Genomic DNA, 21,598 nt, shown 5'->3' on the forward strand with positions numbered 1-21,598 from the left:
GGGAAAAGCATATCAAAACCACAATGAGATACCATTAAACACATTAGAAGAGTTGCTATTTTTTTTTTACTGGAAAATAACAAGTGTTAGAGAAGATGTGTTGAAATAGGAATACTCATTCATTGCTGGTGGGAATGTAAAATGGTGCAACCACTGTGGAAAATAGTCTGGTAGCTCCTTAGAAAGCTAAATACAGAATTACTATATGGCCTGACCATCCCACTGCTAGGTATTTACCCAAAATAATTAAAAGCAGGTCTCAGACAGGTATTTGCACACCAACTTATAGCAACATTATGCACAAGTGCCAAAAGATGGAAGCAACCCAAGTGTCCACTAATAGAGGAATGGATAAATAAAATGTGGTATACACATATAATGGAGTATTATTCACCTGTAAAAAGGAATGAAATTCTAATAGATGCTACATGTATGAACCTTGAAGACATACTGTTGAGTTAAATAAGCCAGGCATATAAGGCAAATATTGTATGATCTCACTGATTTGAAATAATTGGAACAAGCAAACTCACAGAATCAGAATCTAGAATACAAATTACCAGAGGATGGGGTAGACATAGGGAATGGGAAGTTAAGGACTAAACTGTACAGGTTTCCTATTTGGAATAATGGAAATGTTTTGGTAATAGATAATGATGATGGTAGTAATATTGTAAATGTAATTAACAGCACTGAAATATATATCTGAATTGTGATTAAAATAGGAAATGTTAAACTGTATATATGGCAGCAGCATAAAAAGTTTTTTTAAAAATCCATGGAACTACGTTATACAAACAGTGCACCCTAAATTAAACTATGGGCTATAGTTAATAATACAATTACAAAAATGTGTCATCGTCAGTTGTAACAAATGTTCCACACCAATGAAAGGTAGTAATAATGGGGTGGTATATGGGAATCCTGTATTTTACGCATGCTTGTTCTATAAACCCACAAATTCTTTAAAAAAATAAAAACAAAGTTATACTAAACCTAATTTGCAACACCAGCTGCACTGTTGTAGAGGGTCCTTTTAGGCGTATACATAATTCCATGAATCTCAATGTCCTCATTTGTCAAAGTGTGGGACACTGGGAAGATGGAATGAGTTTATGGATGTGGAGCATGCCTGGTAGTTGGCATAGGGAGGTGCTAGCTTGCCACAGATCTTGGCCTTCTTGCAATTCTGCCTGGGTCTATCCACGCTGATATAACTGGCCTTGGTTCTAGATCTTTGGAAGCCTGAAACCAGGAAGGAACTCCAATACCACACATCTTCATACATAATTCTGGTGCTGGGACTGAAACCTGCATTCTGTGCCCAGCTTTGCCTATACCTCAGTCTATGTTTGGGGCAAGTCCCATTCTCTCTCTGAATCTCCACTTTTTCCCTCTCTAAAAAAATGTAGACTGTATTATTTCTCCCCACTAAGATCCCCCTTTTTTATTTGCAGTAACACAGAAGCCCCTTTGTGTGCTAACACTAGGCTTGTGCCAGCAAATGTTTATTTGGTGGTGTTTACTCCACCATCTTCCTGCACTTTGCATGTTTCAACTTTTGTAGTCATCACAACAGTCCTAAGAGACAGACTTATTGTTATTTTACAGAATAAGAAACAGAAACACAGAGGTTAAATAACTAGCTTAAGGTCCATGACAGCCAATTTCATGTGTCTGCTAGGCTAGCTTATGGTGTCCAGTTGTTTGGTCAGGCAAGCACTGGCCTGATTATTATTGCGAGGGTATTTTGTAGAGGATTTGCATCTATTACCAGCTGCTTGCGTCTACAGCTGATCACATCTACAATTAACAAGAATGAATGCCCACAGCAATGTGGAGAGTCTCTTCACCCAATTAATTGGATGTCTTAAAAGCTAGACCTAAGTATTTTAGAAGTTAGAGAGAAGCTTCTACTTTAGCCAACCAACTTCCCCTGGGGAATTCAACTACTCCTTTATTGCAATTTCCAGCTTGCAGGCTTCCCTACAGAGTTCAGACTGCCAGACTTCAGAATTACCTTTTTCAGAGTTTCCAGCTTGTGTCCTGCCTTATGAAATTCAGACATGCCATCACCCATAGTAATATACCTCAATGTATATTTCCTGTCAGTTCCGTTTCTCTGGAGAAACCTGACAAATGCAAGGTCAAAATAACTGGAGTTATTCAAATTCATTACCAGGAAATCTGTTTCCAGAGCTCATACTCTTTTTACCTAAGTGATCCATTTGAGATAGGTCATACTAGCCCCATTTTACAGATGAGGAAACTGAGTCCTTCTGTGACTAAGAATTCTGATATATTCTCCCAAAGCCACAACCAAGTAGCAGATCCAGACTTGACCTCAAGGCTTTCTGGGAACCAACGCCTGTTCTTTCAAGAAGACCATGACTGGAGTTTATCTTGTTCTGCCATCTTTTCCTCCTATACAACTCTAGAGCTGGCTGAGGGGGAGTAGAATTGGCTTCATCAGTGAACCTGCAGATGCCTCCATTTTAGATTTATGAGTTTCTGGACCAAGTCCCCAAAGAAGCAGATTAATCACAAAAGTTATTTTCCTTTTAATTAAAAAATATTATCTACAGTAGCTCTGGCCCTGCCGATTCTCAGAGCAGAAACAATAAGGGTGAGCATAGCAAGTGAGCAATATTAATTTTCCCCAACTAATTTAGAGATAATATCCCTCACATGTGCCAACTGCTAACAAGTTTGTTTGTGTGCCAAGTAGTCCTGGGCTCTGAGTTTCTTCTGTCTTTTTACTGACTTTGGAGGCATCCCCAAGGAAGGAGACATGCAGAATGCATTGTGAGGGACGTTAGGAGCAATGATCATCTGGGGAGCTGAAGGGAAACAATTTTCAGCTAAAACCTGAAAGGTCACGGGTTTAATGGAGAAAAGTGTGGGCTTGCAGGCTCGTCTCTGACATTATGTGACCATGGGCAGACCTCTATCATTCTAATCTTTGCATTTATGAAATAGGAAGACTAAAGACTGGATCTCCTGGGTCCCTTCTGGTTCTAGTTTTCCCAGCTGCGCTATCAGTATGGCCACATATCTTGCCCGATTGCCCTCAGAACACTGAACCAAGATCAGGAGATAAAAACCTGGAATACTGTATACTACAAAGCAGGACATTAGTAAAGGAGCAGCCATTCTCTTCTGTTCTACAGGCAGCCTCAGAAACCCACCCATCCTCAAGATCCCTGTCTACCTGCTTCCCATCTTTGCTAGTGGCCCCATAAAGTGTCCTTTCTCTGCACCCCTATAGCCCACCACACTTATCACCCTGTGTTTCACCGCTTGTCTCTTTTAATAGATGGGTTACATTAGTGGCCAAAAATAATGGTCTTCCTGTATTCCTGTCCAGTGCAATATGACTGTAGCAGTTTGAAATTATTTTACACATCTCAGAAATTGAAAGATTATGTTTGTAAACTAATCTATTCCTCTGGGTGTAATACCTTTGATTGTATTAAATTCAGTTGAGGGGCCATTGATTAGATTACTTGATAAGACTGCTTTAGGGCTTTTGAATGGACTACTCAGTGAGGTATGACTCAGCTTGAGACTCCACCCTCTTGCTGGGTCTGATACAAACAGACACAGGAGAAAATGAAGCTACCATGTTTGATCCTGTGATGTAAGAGAGAGAATAACTTAAGCACAAAGCCCCAAGAGTCCATGAAGTCACTCATCAGGAGATGGTGAGCCCTAAGGGAAGGCTGAATCCTCAGCAGCGATCAACAGCATCTTGCCTTGCCATGTGGCAATAGGCCAGGATCAACAGAGGCTAACTTTGATGAGAAAGCATCTCTTCTGAAGCTTCAATTTGGACATTTCATGGCTATGTTTCGAGTTGGACATTTCATGGCCTTGGAACTCTAAGTGTTTACCCCAAATAAATACCCTTTATAAAAGCTAACAAATTTCTGGTACTATGTGTTGGCAACCCTTTGGCAAACTAAAAAACAGTGACTTTTCAGCTTCTCCCACCAAAACTTAGAGTCTGCATCCCCACCTTTTGAACATGGGCTTAGCTTTGATTTGCTATGCCTAATAGAATTCTGCAGAAGTGGCTTTGTTCCAATTTTAGGCTCTGCGCCAGTTCTTTCATACCTCTAGTTTGGCTATGAGAACAAGCTAGGCTACTAACTAATGGATGAGATACCACATGTAGGAAAGCACAGCCAAGGTCATTCTGGGCCACACTGTAGATAGCCATCCCCAAAACAAGAGAGAACACCCAGCCAAAATCAAGAACGCACCTGCCTGAGCATAGTTGTCTGCACACTCTTGAATAAGCAAGCACAGCTAAAACTAAAACAACAACCCATCACAGTCCAGCCTAAATCCCCAACCCACAGAATCATGAGCTAAAGAAATAGTTGTTCTTTTTAAGCAACCAGGTTTTGAGGTTTTTTGTTAAGCAGCACTAACTGACTAATAAAGGATTTTCTCCATTTATCCTGCTTTGGTCACTTACGTGAGGCATGCATTGCAGAATATATACAAAGAAATAATTTTGAATGGATGAATTAGTTAATTTCTATCTTCATTCATTCAGCTGCTCCTATATGGTTTGTGGAAGATTATATTTTTCAAATTGGATACAACAATATTTCTCATCCCATATATTCCTTTGCCATATGAACTTGCCACTCCCCCATCAAAAGGTAGAGTCTATTCCACCAGTCTCTTGAATACGGATGGGCCTAATGTTGACTTTGACTAATAGAAAACAGTAGAAGAGATGCTCTGCTAAGTCTGGGCATTGCCAATAGTGGCCCAGTCCTGCTTCCTGAAAGTGATTTGCCATGTAACAAGAGAGACTACCATGTATTATTAGCCCAAGTCATGTGGAGATGCCCTGATCAGTGAAAGGACACAAGGAGAGAGAGAGGCCCCAACAAGCACTAAGGCACCAGGCACTGGAGTAAGGAAGCCGTCTTGGAAGTAGATTCGCCATGCTTATCCCACCTGACACCATATGTAGCAGAAATGAACCATCCAGTCAAGCCCTTCCCAACAATTCTGCCTACAAAATCGTAACCAAAATAAAGGTTGTTTAAAGCTACCAAGTTTGGAGATTGTTTATTATGCAGCAATAAATAAACAAAACATGGCTACCAGGTTGCAGGATAAAATCTAGCTTCAGAGCTGTAAAATATGAATTTATATCCCGATTGGATAATGATGTAATGATGGGATGCTCACTTAAATTTTCCAATTCTCAGTGTCTTCCTCTATATGAAGAGAGTGCATTCAATCATTTGATAGAACTCTTTTGAGTGAGCCACAGTGTCTGCCTTCAGGAAATTCGCAGTCTGTTTGAGGAAACAAAGCAATATACCAGCAATGGACTGGTCAGGACTGTCAGTTCTCCCATTGCAGTCCTGGAATACACGGAGGGTCACTGGACTCACCCGTGGGGCTGGTGCAGGAAATGGTAGAAGAGGTGAAATTTAAACTGGGACCAACAATGCCTGGGGAATAATCAAGGCAAAATCAACAGCGGGTCAGAAGAGGATGTTAAGAAGAAAGAGCAGTACATGTAAGGGTTCAGAGCGAAGAGTAAGATGGGGCCTTAGAAAAGAAATAATGGCTAGATTTGGAGTGAATGTGAGTGTGGCACTGTATACATCTATTTCAAGGCCATTATTGTGCATTTGAACAATCTAAGAGCATCCAAAATGAACTTCTCAGAAGTGAATTGTGTGGTCAATTTTAACCTTTAGGAAGGACACGACATGATGAATGTGCCATAAAAAAAGGTTATTTTTAGCACTGCTGGGAGAAAATAAAACAGATTCTAGATGAGAAGAGAGCTTTAAAACTCAGAGAAGTGTCAGGGGGAAGCAGGGAAGAATAAATGAGGCGACTTTGTTTTGTTTTAAATACAAAAAGTACAACTAAATAGTTCTCAAAGAAAAGCATTCTCTCATCTGACTTGGAAAGTGTAACTCCCTGAAACATTCATTAAGAATGAACACTATTTGATACCATTTCAAGCTCTGTGCAAATTACATCAGCTTCTGGATGCCCACTTGACAGAGAGAGAGAGAATAGAACATTGGAACGACAGTTGGATCAGGGCCAGGAGGCTCCAGTAAGAAATTCCATGCACAAGAATTGCAGCATGCAGACTGAGGAGGGAGCTGTAGGTTTTGCATCCCAGCTGCTAGGGATCCTGCGCGAGGAAAGCTGAGTCTGCAATCCAAGGAATGGAGGATCAAAGGAAGTCCCCACCCCCTTTATTTGGAAGCTGTTCTAATAAACATTTTTGTCTGCTGCCTCAGTGTCCTTCTTACTTTGGCTAAGCTGCTTGCCTTTGGCCTAGTTAATAAGCAGATTTCCAGCCCAGAGTCCAAACCCCCATTTGTGGCCACCACCCCCACACATATCCAAAACCTGCAGCAGGTCCTAAAGGTAAGCTCTCCGCTGCCGCCACCCTTGGACCCGCAGGCCCTTTCCCTCCTTGAGCGTGCTTGCTTTAAACTAACCCGTCTTTGACTCTTGCAGGAAATCGTCTAGCCTCCACCTCTGGACCACAGTCAAGGCACAAGCCCAGGGGTCCCTCCCAGCTCTGTCTGTGTGCTCCCTGCCTGCTGGCTGAGACCCCTGAACCAGTTGCTCTTTCTGCCGACCCCTCTTTCTTGGAGATCTATGAGTAACACACTATCTTTTCTCACAACTTTATAGCCTTGGTTTCCCTTTGTGTCTCTCCTAACCTCAGACCCAAATTTAAAATCCAGCTTCCCTAATTCAGAACAATTGGCACAGAGAACACATGTGTTGGCCACAACCATGGGAAATGAAGCCCAATGCCTACTGGCTGTTTGTGGCTCACTAACTGGTTCTCAGGTAGCTAATACCACCTGGGACGGTCTACGACTTGTTGACTTATGTCCTGCTGTTTTGTGCTACCACCTGTTGGTACTGCCAGACATCACCTAAGCTTCCCACCCTAATTAGCAGTCCCATTCATCTGTGTCCTCCCAGGATCTGTAAATGAGCAGCCCTTTCACAGCAAGAGGGGGAGCCCTGTGGTTTCAAATGCCCCCCCAAAGGGGAACCATTGGTGTCAGGTGATACCGACACTGAGTACCATGGACCCATAAGCCAGGTGATGGTTCCAAAGGTAGGAGCCCGCAAGGTAGGAGGTGGCAGCTCCGGCAGCCCTGCTCCAGGTTGTGGCTCACAAGTGAGACAGCGAGGGCTAAACACATGTGGGCAGGAAGGCAAGTGCTGGACTCAACTGGACACCGCAGCTGGGAGACAGTTGAGCGAGACTTCAGCCACTGTCTGTGGACCGTGCCCCCAGGTCTTAAATCTGCCCTAGCTTGAGGGGCACCTCCCATGGGAAGCATAATGGCACCCCACGTGCAACAGCGCTGCTGGAGTCTGCCATCCTTATGTGGCTGCTGTCTCCTCTCCGTCGCTCCTTGACCCCTAACCCTATGGGATACAAGGATCTAGTCCCTGGAGTGAGGAGGGTAAGGAACCACTGGACAAAAAAAAGAAGAAGGGGTCTGAGTATATTGTGCCAGCACCCCTGTGCCAGCAGAGGAAGTTTCTAGGTTTCTTAAGAATGTGGAACTCCCATGCCATGTGCATGGGCCCCCTCGGTGCTATTGCTCATCATCACACTAGAGCCAGGCCGCCTGCTTCTGCACTATCACACTAGTAGTGAAAACGAACCCCACACCAACAACTGTGGGTGAGAGGCAGGTGCCTATAGAGAGCCCAGGAAGCAAGAGCCACAAATCTTCCCCGTCATCTTACATAAGTTCAAGCAGGACCCCAAAAGGGAGCCTGACTCAACATTTTACTTAAGGGGAGATTCAAAACATACTTAAATATTTTGTGCAAGGGGACCAGGAGAAAGGGGCAAATTGGTTGCTGAGAGTCTTTAAAATGGGGTTCTTGTCACTCCATCGCCTAAAATGAAGCCATCAGCCAGCATCGCAAAACACTCCCAGCTCCTGGAAACACACCGGCCCATAGCAGTGTTACCTGCAAGACGGATGCTTGGTGGCAAACAATGACTTAGAAAGGTGGAGATGAGGCAATGGGCAGAGCATTTCTTTGAGCACTTAGACTAAAGAGACCCAGAGTTTGTTCTGGCCCTGGGGAGGCCCCATTTGACATGGAGTTATGGAAAATTGTCTTACAGGAAGCTCTCCCACAGCCACCACCACAACTTGGAGGCAGCAAGTCTATGGACAGGGTGACGCTGTTGGTAGAATGTGAGGGGGACTCACACAGATGCACAGGCCCTGGCTTTTCAGGTCCAGGCGGCCACCCTACAGGGGGCCACAGGGACCCTGCCCTGGACGACCCCCTCCTTCTCCTCCTGCACATCAAAGGTGCAGTCCCTGCCCCACTAGGAATAGTGACTTTTGAAACCATTCTCGTTAAACAGCTAAACAGCTACGCCTAGTGGTGGCAACTTCTGCTCTTACTTTCACCGTAGGTATTGATGCTTTAACATATCACCTAAAGTAAGAGCAAATCTTTGCCTCTCCTGGTGGGTCATGCCAAACGGGAGGCTGATGGAACTGCCCCTACCAATCAAGGAGATAAATTCCCCAGTATCACCTGAAACAAGGTACTGTGAGTCTCCAGTCTGTAATCCCAGATGTCCTCAGAGAGGGAATCACTTATCATACCTTCCATCTCCCTATAAAATAGTCCTCTTGGCCAGTTCTTACTGCCTCCACCAACGAAGGGCAATTAATCATCAATTACACCAGACTTAACTTACACATCCTCAAGTCCTGCCCATCAAAGCTCTTATTCCTAATGTCATTTAACTAATAAAAGACATGCACAGGAGCACTCACACATCATTTACAAAAATGAGGCTGTGCAATAGCATCCCTTTAAATGCAAGGGTCATCAAACTCAGTCAAATTCCTAGGCATCTGTATTAAGCATTCAAGGAGCATGAGGTATACAACCTGCACTCAGATGTTCAGAAAATGGATGGATGGATAGATAGATAGATAGGTAGGTAGGTAGATAGATAGATAATAGAAAGAGATAGCAAATATAGGAAAACGTTAAAGTTGGTGGATCTCTGTATCTGGGAGGGAGGTAATGGTGTTTTGGGCTTCTCGATATAGGATTTGTATTATTTTGTATTATTTTTGTAAATTTCCTGTCTGTTAGAAAGTATTTCAAAATAAAAATTTTTTAATGAAAAAAATTTTAAAAAGCCTAGGCATCCTCTGGTCTTCTGAGGGCAGACAGATTCTCACGAGCATCAAACACAAGCTCCCCTCAGACACGAAGACATGCACAAAACTTAACGAGGCTTGTCCCTGCTCTGCAGGTTGCACACCCCACATCTCTCTCTTATTACAGCCCATGTACAAAATCACATGGACATCTGCTGCTTTCTACTGGGGCAAAGTCTGACACTGCACCTTAGAATTGGTGCCATAGGCCTTTTCACAAGACTTGCCCCTGTCCTGCAGGGAACGGATTTTAGATTAGCACTTGTGGTTACCTCTGAACATGCTTCTTGGAGTCCTTGGACTAAGCATGCCAAATCCTGGCTGCTTATTGGGCTCTTCTGAAAACAGGAGCTTGCAAGACACAACTGGCCAGCCTGCAACCATGATTCCCATAACAAGGGGTTAGAGATAATCCCGAGAAGGAGCTCAGCATGGCCACTGAAACCTCTCCAGTAATATGGAAACAGCACCTAGAGGGCTGAACCTGACAAACATGGTATTTCCCAGTTGCAGGAGGATGTCGCTGTCCCCATGATCAGCCCCTTGCCCACAGGTGTCTAACAAGTGGGGAGCCCCTTGGAAACAACTGTCTCACATAGGAAGGGAGCTGGTACATCTCATCGAAAGGAACCCTCCCGTTGCATGCAACGCGGCTCACTGGAGGGCCACAGCATATGACCCAGACTCAAACTCTCTGCTTTCCCAAGATAATTGTACAGAGTCTGCATGGTTGGCAAAGCTAGCCCTTCAGGATGCTCTGAGCTGACACTTACCCAGTCTCCAAAATCTTCAATAATTCTTGGATGGTGGCCAAAGGGCTAGCATGGGGGTCAGCCCAATGGAAAAAAAATAATGTTCTTATACAGAAAGGCCCTTGTGGGGGACTCCACATGTAGAAACAGCTGGCTTCCTCACCCATTTCCACACATGCTCGCCTCATCACCCCGGAGTACACTGTTGACAAACTACCTAAAATTCATTCCTACATAGCATTTCTGGTGGGTGCCTGGGAGAGTGTCCCCTCAGGACTCCCAAGTTTCCTCTACCCACTGGCAGTCTCATCCCACAGCACCTCAGGTCTCAGAGCTCCTCTGCTCTGGTGGGGAGGCCAAGTAAAAGGAGATTGTCCTGGGCCTATTGCTGGCCAAAAGAGTTACTAATGGCTGTGACTTTTGCTCCAAAACCAGATATTGGTATCCCATAGATGGGCTCACATTCCACAGAGTGGCATTAAGTCCTTCTCCTTTTGCCATATTAATTGCATGGGACCACTTCCCATCACTGCTGGAGCCACCAGGAAGTAAAAATTATCCCTCCCAAACCAAGTAGTAGAACAGTTTTTAGAGGTGAAAGAAAGCTCCATCTGGCAATTGCCAGTCATATAAAAAAGTGACCCCCTTTCACTTTGCCCTGATTGCCCATTACCCAAGCAAGGCCCATCACCCGGGCTGGGAGGCACACCATAGAGCAAACCCCAAGGGAAAGCACTATGCAATCTCTCAGCAAGAAAGAGCACTGAGTCTGGCTGCCATGACTCAAGAAGCAGCCACAGAAGCCAGTCCTCACCAACTGGTGCAATTTCAATGTTCATCCTGGCTCTGGGTTTTAGTACTTTTGCTGGTTGCAGGGGTCACTGCCCTACTTACCAACCCACAATGCCTCACCATGCAGGCCCAGGAAGGCAAACTATTCGACTAACCCTAAAATTGTTCCCAGGAATGGGACAGAGGAGATTGTTCCTCATTCATCTGCCTCCAAGCTTGGGTGATGACCCAAAGCTATCCTACCCCAGTATCATATCGCTCAAGTGGCACGAATGCCTAAATGATTCTCGACCCAGTCATAACCTAAATAAAATTCTCATACAGCACCAATGGCTTCACAAGTATAATCAAAGCAAACCTGCATAGCTAATTGCCATCTATCCCAGCCTGCCAGACAAACTATTCCTAGAATAGAGCTCAGACTACAAAGTGGGCCTATAAAAAATTAATACCCAATTGTCATATAATTGTGGACAAAACATATTCTCCCTGTGGAAGGAAGTACAGGAGGCCACTTGGGAACATGGAGTCAAAGTCTTTGCTAGATACTTCTTGGACAACCCCCTAAAAGTCATGGAGTTCTGTGATGACACCATTTTGCAAAATTCTACAGAGATATAGGACTAGAGCTGCCCGGTAGTATTTAAAAGCCCATGCCAAAATTCCCCATCCGTTATGGATTGCTACTTGGGAGGGATTCCCACCTCCGTGTTGGCCCCAGTGATCACTACCTCAGATGGCATTGTCCCAGTGACAGAGAGATTGCCACCCAAGGTAATTACCTCTCCTGTACCCCAGCAAACCAGAGCAATCCTACACTTGAGCAGCTGATAAACCCAGATGTTGCCTTGAGAAAGGGGAAAAATGTCAGACCATTGCAGGGCTAAAGTGACAGATGACTAACCATGGACCACACTTCCTTATGCGATGCATGTAACCATGAGTCATGCCTCCCGCCTCATGTTCTGCCACCCGCCTCTGCTGGCATGCTAAGCCTTGTATCTTTAATATCAAACAGCAGAGACAACCTTCTAACATACATCTAGGGGCCCACACATTTGCCCTCAGTTCCTTTGCTTAAGTTCCCATCCCTCTACAAGCTAATAAAGACTAATACAATAACAAATAGATTCCCTAACCCAGGGAACCTTGGATAACCACCTAACCTTATATTACCTCTGGCCAAAGAAAGGGATGTCTATGTCATATTAATTAATTAATAATTTAAAAAACCATCTCCTAATGCATGTATGTTAATTACTCAGGGCTGTTCAAAACAACTTACCGAAGATGACTCAAGAGATCAAGTATTTCAACAAATACCCCAGACCCTAAAAAACCTAATATTTCCTGCTACCTATCCACTGAAGGGTAGAGGGAATGGCTATACAAAGGTTTCCAGCTCCTGCTTTTACTATTTATTGACATTTTTATAATAACCAATGTCCTTAAGCATCTTATACACTGGCTAGATAATGCTATAACCCTGGCAGTAAATATATCAGCCACCTAAACTGCCACTCCTCCAAATGACTGAGACATGAAGCGATTGACAGTTATAACAAAATTTTGGATGCTGTCTTGGCCTCCATCTTATTTGGCTAAACCACTTGCCTCAACACTGACCTTTGGCATAATAAAAAGCAGCTTTCCAGGCTTGGAGCATTAATTCCCCCAGAGAGCCCAAACCTGCATTGGTGTCCACTACCTACCTACCCATACACATATCCAAAACCCACAGCCGGTCCCAAATGATAAAATTACCACCCCCAGCACCCTCAGGGCCCCAGTCCTTTTCCCTCTTTACATGTTTGCTTTAAACTAAACAATCCTTGACTCCCACAGGAAATTTACCAATTTCCACCCATGGACACACAAAGCACAAATCCACAAGTCTCTCTTGCTCTGCTTTTATGCTTCCTGCCTGCTGGCTGAGACCCCTGAGCCAGTTGCACTTCTCGTCAACGCCTCTTGGCAACCCTCTTTCCCTGGGACCTGTAAGTTACAAACTATTTTTTCTTATGCTATTAGGGCCTCAGTTGCCCATTGTGTCACACCCAATCTCCACCTGGATCCATATTTAAATCCAGTTTAATTAATCTGAAACAGAGACTTTGGGTTGGGCAGGTAAATGAGATTCCTAGCATATCATCCAGCAGAATGATGCTAGAAAAATTGCCTGGGTCACTTGCTTGACCCAACTACAAATCTCTCAGGAGGATAAAGTATCAGGAAAGTGAGCATTGTGAATGAATGATCTTAGGGAAATTAGTACCACTATCCAGAGCATGAGGGTCCTTTGCAGCACACCCACTTCTAGACCATGTTCTGGTTTCCAGGAACCTTGGAATTCCATTCCCAAATGGCCTTGAGCCTATTTCCAGAGCTGGTACAACCTTCTCACTTAGGTCTGTCTTAATAAAAAATTACTCAGGAATGAACTGAAGGTGTTTCACATGAATGATGTTTTAACCTTGAGACCTCTGGAATTGCATCATCTATTCCAACTTTTAAGTCTTTGCGGAGGAAGAAGTTACAAGACATTTCCCCCAGGCTCTTCATTTCCCCAAAATGGACTAGCCACAGGATACCTCAGTAAGAGTTATATCCCTAAGTCCTAGGTGGGGAATTCATTAGTGCGAAAGAATGAGTGCCTAGAGTAATTTTACCTCACAAGGAGGGAGAGACATGGAATAAACATTATTAAGTCTGACTTTTCATGAATATGGGAGGAGTAAGTACAGCAGCAAATGCTTGCAAAGTACATTGTGTGCATAAGCACACAGAGGACTAAACTAGCTTGGTCTGCACACAGCGGCACCAGCAATGCTACCGTTCCAAAGGATAAGGTCCCCCTCTGGGATTATATTGGGGAAAGTGCAATGAATGAGTCCATCTCTAGGAGTAATTCACAATTAACAGCCAGGTTCCCCCGGGATTTGGGTAGTCTCAAATGGAGTCTTGGAGAAACATGACTGGAATGCAATTGTCCCTGTGAAAATTTAAACCTCACCAAGTAAATAATTCTGTTCCTGAATAGCAAATTAGCCAACAAAAAAGCAGTGTCCAGCACAAAGGCAAGAAAAAAATGGAGGGAAGACAGAGAGAGGTGGCACTGATAAAGTACCTATTTTGAGCTGGAAATTTAGCACCATCAGCCCACAATTTGGTAAAGACAGGTAAAATGAGTCCCATTTTATAGGAGGCAGAATTTCTGGAAGTTTATGCCTAAGGTTATGCATCCAGTAATTAGCAGAGTCAGGATGTTAACCCAAATCACAGAGTAAGAGCTGGACAGATTTATTCCAAGTACTATTCAGAAGAAAGGGCCTGAGAATGAGAGCACGTGTCAAATAGGCATCAAGAAGAGGAACGACCCTACAGTGGAGAAGAATGATTTAAAAATCTGAGCTTTATCACTTGCTGCTAGCCATTATCATCATCTCACTCCAGTGTCTTGGATTCCATGATTACTCACCAAACAAAGTCTGAGTATCATCTGGCTTTTCATGTAGACTAGTCAGAAGGGAAAGAATTGGTGACTCAGTGAATCTGAGTGTAGCAGACACTCAGAGGTGACGCCCAAAGAGTCATGCCCTCATATATCCCCTCCCCTTGAGTATGGGTGGAAATTGTGACTTGCTTAAAAGCAATGAACTATGGCAAAGGTGACAGATGTCACCCCTGTGATTACAGTTAATTTTATATGTCTCCATTTTAGCAGATTAGAATTAGAGAGTCTCGACGGCGGACTTGGCCCAGTGGTTAGGGCGTCCATCTACCACATGGGAGGTCCTCGGTTCAAACCCCGGGCCTCCTTGACCCATGTGGAGCTGGCCCATGCACAGTGCTGATGCACGCAAGGAGTGCCATGCCATGCTGGGGTGTCCCCCGCGTAGGGGAGCCCCACGCACAAGTAGTGCGCCCTGTAAGGAGAGCTACCCAGTGCGAAAGAAAGTTCAGCCTGCCCAGGAATGGTGCCACACACACGGAGAGCTGACACAACAAGATGATGCAACAAAAAGTAACACAGGTTCCCGTGCCGCTGACAACAACAGAAGCAGACAAAGAGCAGAAGCAGCAAATAGACACAGAGAACAGACAACCGGGGTGGGGGGCGGGAAGGGGAGAGAAATAAATAAATAAATCTTTAAAAAAAAAAAAAGAATTAGAGAGTCTCCTGTCAACCTTGAGGAAGCAAAGAGCCTTGTTGAAAACTATGGAGAGGGTGGTATGGCAGGGAATCACTGTCAGCTTCTTGGACATCAGGGTGGCCTCCAGGACCTCAGGGTAACCTCCAGGACATCAGGGTGGCCTCCAGGACATCAGGGTGCTAGTAAGAAGTCTTACAGTCTCAAGGAAATGGACTCTGCCAACAACCTGAGTGAGCTTGGAAGCAGATTCTTTCGCAGTTGAGCCTCCAGAGGAAAACAGAGCCTGACCTGTGTGATTGCAGGCTGGTGAGATTCTGGAGCAGAGGACCTACCTAAGTGGGGTCTGGACTCTTGACCCATGGAAACTGAGAAAATATGTATGTGCTGTTTTAAGCTGCTAAGTTTGTGATAATTTGTTACACAGTAATATAATACAAATATACTGAATTTCAAGTCCACCTGTCATAGCGAAGAGCAAGGAGGATATGCTCTCCATATATTCATAACAGCACATGGCAAGTATACAGCGTGAGTGTGTGTGTACACACATGTGTGTGGACAGGTTTTGCAGATAGCTACAGCCAAGGTGGAGGCCTACTTCTTAGAGAAGCTAATAGGAGACAGAGGCATGTCAAGAAAGAAGAGTAAGGCCAATGAAGGGGAGCAGTTGGGATTCATGACTCTAAGGTGCTTCCCACCTTGGAAATGTGTGCAGCTTAGAGCACTCAGTAGGAGTCAGGATTTGGAGGTGAGAAGACATGAATTCAATTCTTTTTCTGTTGTGTGACTTAGATCAATGACTTAAACTCTGCATCTCATTTTCTCATGCATAAAATAATAGTAGTGCCTACCTCATAGATTTGGTGTGGGCACTAAATGACCTAATATATGTTAAGTGCTTAGAAGCAAGCCTGGTACAAAGTGAACCCTGTACAAGCATTTGCTATTATGGACCCATAGCTAATAAGACAAGATGTCCATTTTGGACACAGGATGTAGGACACTAAAGCCCAAATTCAACCTCTATGTCACAGAGCCTGCAAGAAGGCCAGTGAAGAGGCCCAACAAACTACAGCATTATAGGTGAAAAAGAGGGACCCTTGTCTTTACACAAACTAGATGTCCATCCATGTATTCATCACCAGTAAAGTTCGTTTTCTAACTTGCCTTCTGTGTATCTATTAACAGCAAATAAAAACAAAAATAATAGAAGAGTAAAATGACTCTGTCTCTTGTGCATAAGGGAGGATAATAAATCATTCATCAGGACAAAAACAAGTGAGTGGCCATGCATTTCAGCAAATAAATCACCAGCTCTGTTTCTGGAAATGGAAACAAGAAACACCTGCAGGGAATCCAACAAGTCTACCAAGATGGATAAGTCAGGCACTCCATTAGTCAGAATTAAAGTCTCGTTGATTTTAGGATAAAGTTCATCTCCTGGCCAACGACCTCAATCTCTGGTATTACTGTATAATTTGACCTTGTCTCCCTGACACCAAAGTCCCAAACAATCTGTTTCCTGACAGGCAGGAGAAATTTAAAACTAGTATAAAAAATCAAGCTCCCTGGTCACCAGTTAGAAAACTGGTATTTCAGAGTCCGTTTAGGACCAAATTATGCTCCTAGCACATTATGGAAACACATTGAAAATCAGAAAGATGGTTCCGACAAATCAAACACAATTTTAATGATGAAAATCTCTCGTCCTAAAGGAGATTCAAGAAATTATCAAATGAAGTCATAAAATCTTAAAGCTGAAAGGGACCTTAGAAATTAATGAGGTCAACATTTGATACAATAAGATTAAATGATTTTTCCCCAAATCCAAATCTTGTAAACATCAAATCCAGGAATGGGTCCCACTCCCTAATTTCCCAGCCCAGGCTACAACGCGGGCCTAGTTCACTCTGAGACTCAAAGAGGTTAAGGAAATTACTCGAAGTCAAACACTGAATGGGAGGAAAATTCAGGACTAAAGTTAAGATTTTCTACTACTCTTGTTCTTAATCTTTTCATTGTGAGGATTAGAAATAATATCTTTCAAGTTCTCTCCCCAGAACCTGGATTATAGCATGCATTCCAAAATAGTATCTATAATTAAAATTGGTATAAAAATTAAGTAGGACTATTGCATTGAATTTTTTATTTATTTTTCAGTACTGTGGAGGTTAGTCAGTCCTTGGTATTTAGCCAAACATTTTCCTGACAAAACAAAGGGCTGGGTTTACATTATGAAACCTAGCTACATGCTACACACTCTAAAAAGTATCTCATTTATTGCAAATGCATCACATTTCCTAAAAGATTTACAGTTGAGGCAAACTCAAGGACACATTGCTCATACTCAAGGCCCACCTACAAGGAGTGTGGTTAGCTGACAACCACCAGCTCCTATCTCTTACAAGGTCTTCTCAGCTTTTGAAAGGAAGTCTTGTTTTTCTCAGGGTGGCTCCCATTCAGTGACTGAGCAAGGTGTTATGAGGATCTAGTCATTTTGACCAAAAAGCTGCAGACAGTTTTTGCCCAGCAGCTCCCGCACTGGACTGGCAGAGACTTTGCCAGATCTGTTGGATACCCCTGCCCAACCCTGCTCCCTCCACCACTTGTTTTTCTATAGGTGTTATTTCCCCATAAACCCTTTGCACTCCTCACTCCATCTCAGAGAACCCATTCTGTGATAGTGCCTATTAGGAGAAGTCTGAGAAAACAGATGGTGACATGTGGTTTTGCCCTGAATCCCTCACTGCCCATCTGGTAAGTGTTCCCCATCCTTGGTTATAGGTGGTTCCAGGACAGCCCCTGGCACAAGGTAGTTGTCCAACTACTGAAACATCCACTGTGGTGAGCTGGAATGGCTTGCCAGTGGAGGTGACCTCACTGGCCTGTGCAAGGATTCAGGTATATAAAATGCACAGGGGTAATGATGGATGTAAGAATAATGGATTCGCTGTTGTTACTACACTGCATTGATAGCCTACAGATGGATAATGAAAAGCTGAGGGCAATTAACAAAAATTTTAAACTAGGTGTGGGAACAGAGAAATCTCTGGTAGCTTTTTAAAAAGTCTGCATCTCAGGCAATGGGTAATCAGAAAAACCTGAAGCACAAACCCAGGATTTAATAGTCAGAATGACTGCTCTTCAAAGAATTCTGAATGCTCCATTGAGAATCCGTTATGCAAAGATAGGGTCCTATTAGGGAAAACCAGAACCCTGAAATATGCAATAGGGACTTTTGAGTAGCTGACCTCAAAGACTTTGATTCTCAAGACTTCAGTGAATCTTCTGGGATGACATAGGGGATCACTTCTCCCCTTTAAGAGCTGCTACTGCCTGGTACAGGAAGATATATAAAGGTCAGTCTTTCTGCCATAAGACAAGAGGTGCCCCTTCAGTATTGTCCCCCCTCCCCAGTCCTCTCCTGGGCTTCAGGCTTGTAAGCAGGGCTTGATATAGGAGCAAAGAGACTATATCTTAAAGTAGCTGCCAGACCCAGCCATCAGGCATAAACAGGAATGGAGGCAACCACATGGGACTATAGTATCAAGTGCTCAATCAAGGGGGCTGGAAAATAAGATAATGTGAGGTTATGGACTTGAGATACACCCTCAGGATACAAAAGTTAACACTCCAGCAAGAACTCTAGGGGTCTTTGCAAAATCACCACTAGAATCATGGTAAAAAGCAATTAATGACCCAAACTGGACAAGGCCAACATCCCTGAATTGCCAGAGGAAGGGATTACACAGCTCAAGGAAGTGGATATGCCAGAATGGATATATTATGTGGGGTCAGAACACCCACTAGATGACTGTGTTCCAGGAAAGGGCCTGGAGGACGCGACATTCACCAAGGCTGTCAGGAATGCACCAATCTGTGAATCTCAATGGTAGCCTCCTTTGTAGGATAATGCTAACAGCAGGAGGGTCTGTCTCAGAATTGTGTGATTGATGGCAAGGGGATCATAGGGCCCCAAGCAATAGCAATCAGCCTGTACCACTTAACAGCCAGAAGCCAAGGGTTACCATTATTATTATAACAATCAACAAGGTCTGAGTGGCAGCCAAGGATCCTGACCTAGTGAATATCAAGGAGATGGGTAATAGAATATAGCTTCTCTAAGGGGAAAAAAAAAAAAATATGGGAGACCAACAAAGGCATTGCTTGCTAGGTTTAATCTAAAAAAAAACAAGAAAGGGTGAATAAGAGGCTGATGGCACTTGCCCCTATAAATTGCCATGTTCCCTTGTCTAATTTCCAGCTCTGAACCAATTTCCAAATACCAAACCAATTGACTCAAAATAGGAAACTGGTCCCCTGGAAGAATGAATCTGCAATATTTTGGCACATACACACTATAAAGATTCCCCCAGAGCTTCCCCAAATAGATCTAGGGGTCTTTAGTCAAGAGGCTGCATATGGGGAAATGGAGACACCCAGACATCTTGAGGACTGAGCTTATTGACATTGATGTCCAGAGACAGAAAGTATCATCCTGGCCCAGTTATTAGAGTATGGACATACAAAGATCAGATAATAAACGGACTCCTTGACAATATTTGATTCACATTGTGCTTGCTGGGTCTGTGGACCAAGGTATTGGTGAATTTTTCAAACTCACAATGAATAATTGTGATTGACATCCTTGGCAGGTAAAGTAACCCCAAGATTGGGTTCTTGGACTCTGGGAAAATAACTATCATGGTAAGAAAGATCAAGTGGAAGTTTTGGAATCTTCCCTCCCCCACACACACACTCCAGTAAAGATGGTGAAAGAAAAATTGTATTGCTTATCAGGGGGTTGGCAGAGACCAGTGGTACTTCCTAAAGACCTAAGGGATGCAGAGTAATGATCCCTATCTTATATGCATTTAATTAAATAGTCCAGCACCTGCAGAAATAAGATAAATCCTGGTGAATAACTGAAGACTCTAGAAAAATTAACCAATAATAGCCCTGATTGCAGCTGTTCAATGTGACATATTTGCTAGAGCAGATTAATACTGCCTAAGGTACACGGTACGCTGTCAATGATTTGGAAACTACTTTTGTATTTATTTCAGGAAAGAGGATCAGAAATAGTTTGCATTTACATATAATGAAAAACAATATGCACCTATAATTCTGCCATAGAACTACCTTAATTCTCATTTTTTGTTATAATACAGTCTGAAGAGATATAAACCATCTGGAAAAACCATAGAATATCACATGTACCCATCACATCAATGGTATCATGTTGATAATGCAGGACAAGCATCTGGAGGCCTCTGTTCAAAGTATGACCATCAGAGTGAGCAGTTTAGGAATGTGCTACTTTGGAAATGTTTTTGGGGATTTTAAAGTGGTGATGAGCATGCCGGAATATCTCCTCCAACATAAAAGACAAATGGCTACATCTTGCATCCCGTGCAACAAAAAAAGAAGCATGGCATCTGGAGAAGAGACATTCCACACATATTATACTACTGTGTCCTACATGCTGGATGACACTGAAAACTGTCAGTGTTGAGTGGGGCCTGGAGCAAGAATGGACTCTTCAGCAAGACCAGGTTACAGTGTAAGCAGCTCTGCAACTTGGGCCATAAAATCTGGCAGATCCTATGATGTTGAGGGTGCCAGTGGTGAAAGAATATGTCATATGGCATTTCTGAGTCAGAAACTCACAATGAAAACCCCTAAAATTCTCAAGCAAGGCCAAACCATCTATAGGGAAGAATGGCATACTTTTTGAAAAACAGCTCCTGGTATTCTACAGGGTCCTGGTAGAGAGGGCATCCTTGACCATGAGATGCATCTAGAACTGCCCATCAGGAGTTGGGATTAATTGGGCATAACATATCATAGAATTTGGAGGGCTTGACAGTGACTCAACACATGATGGAAATGGTATATATAGAATCAAGTATAAACAAAACAAGAGGGCACAAGTAAGTTGCATGAGAGGCATTACAGACCCCCTGGTTACCCAGCATGATTGCCCCTCCCTCAGCTTACACTTAGGTCATATGGGGGTGGTGTTGTCCTGTATGATCAAAGAAGGAGGAAAAATCTCAAGCTTGATTTACAGATAAGCTGGCCTGGAATGGAGGTGCTAGCATAGAATGGATGACATCATACTAGAGCTTTACTCATAGTTGGTCTTGAAAGATGTGTGGTAAGGTGAAATCTTCCTAATGAGCACAGCTTTGGGGAATAAACCTTATCACACACTTTGTGGGCAAAGAAAAGTGACCAGAGATTAGAATTTATAGGGAAAGTATAGTGGCAAATAGTTGGCCATCTGATCAGAGACTTAATGTGAAAACAATTAGAAGACTGGATACAAGGACTTCTTGGATAAAAACATGTGAATGAACAAATGGAATAGACACAAAGTGTGAAGATCTTTGTATCCATCACAGAAGAAGCACTGAGCAATGAAGTAAGCAAAATGAATCAGGCAGTTATCATTAGCCAACCTGTGTCAGTGGCCATCCCAGTGCTGGTAAGACGGGCACACAAGCTAAGAGGCCATAGTAGCAGTGATAGAGACTATGCCTGGGCCCAATTGCGTCAGCTTACATTTATCAAGACTGATTAGACACTACCGTCTCTGAACATCTGACCTGCCAGCAGCAGGTTTCAAGGTTGAGCCACCTTGAGATCAGTCTTCCAC

This window comes from Dasypus novemcinctus, chromosome 1 (genome assembly GCF_030445035.2).
Source record: "Dasypus novemcinctus isolate mDasNov1 chromosome 1, mDasNov1.1.hap2, whole genome shotgun sequence".
Lineage (NCBI taxonomy): Eukaryota > Metazoa > Chordata > Mammalia > Cingulata > Dasypodidae > Dasypus > Dasypus novemcinctus.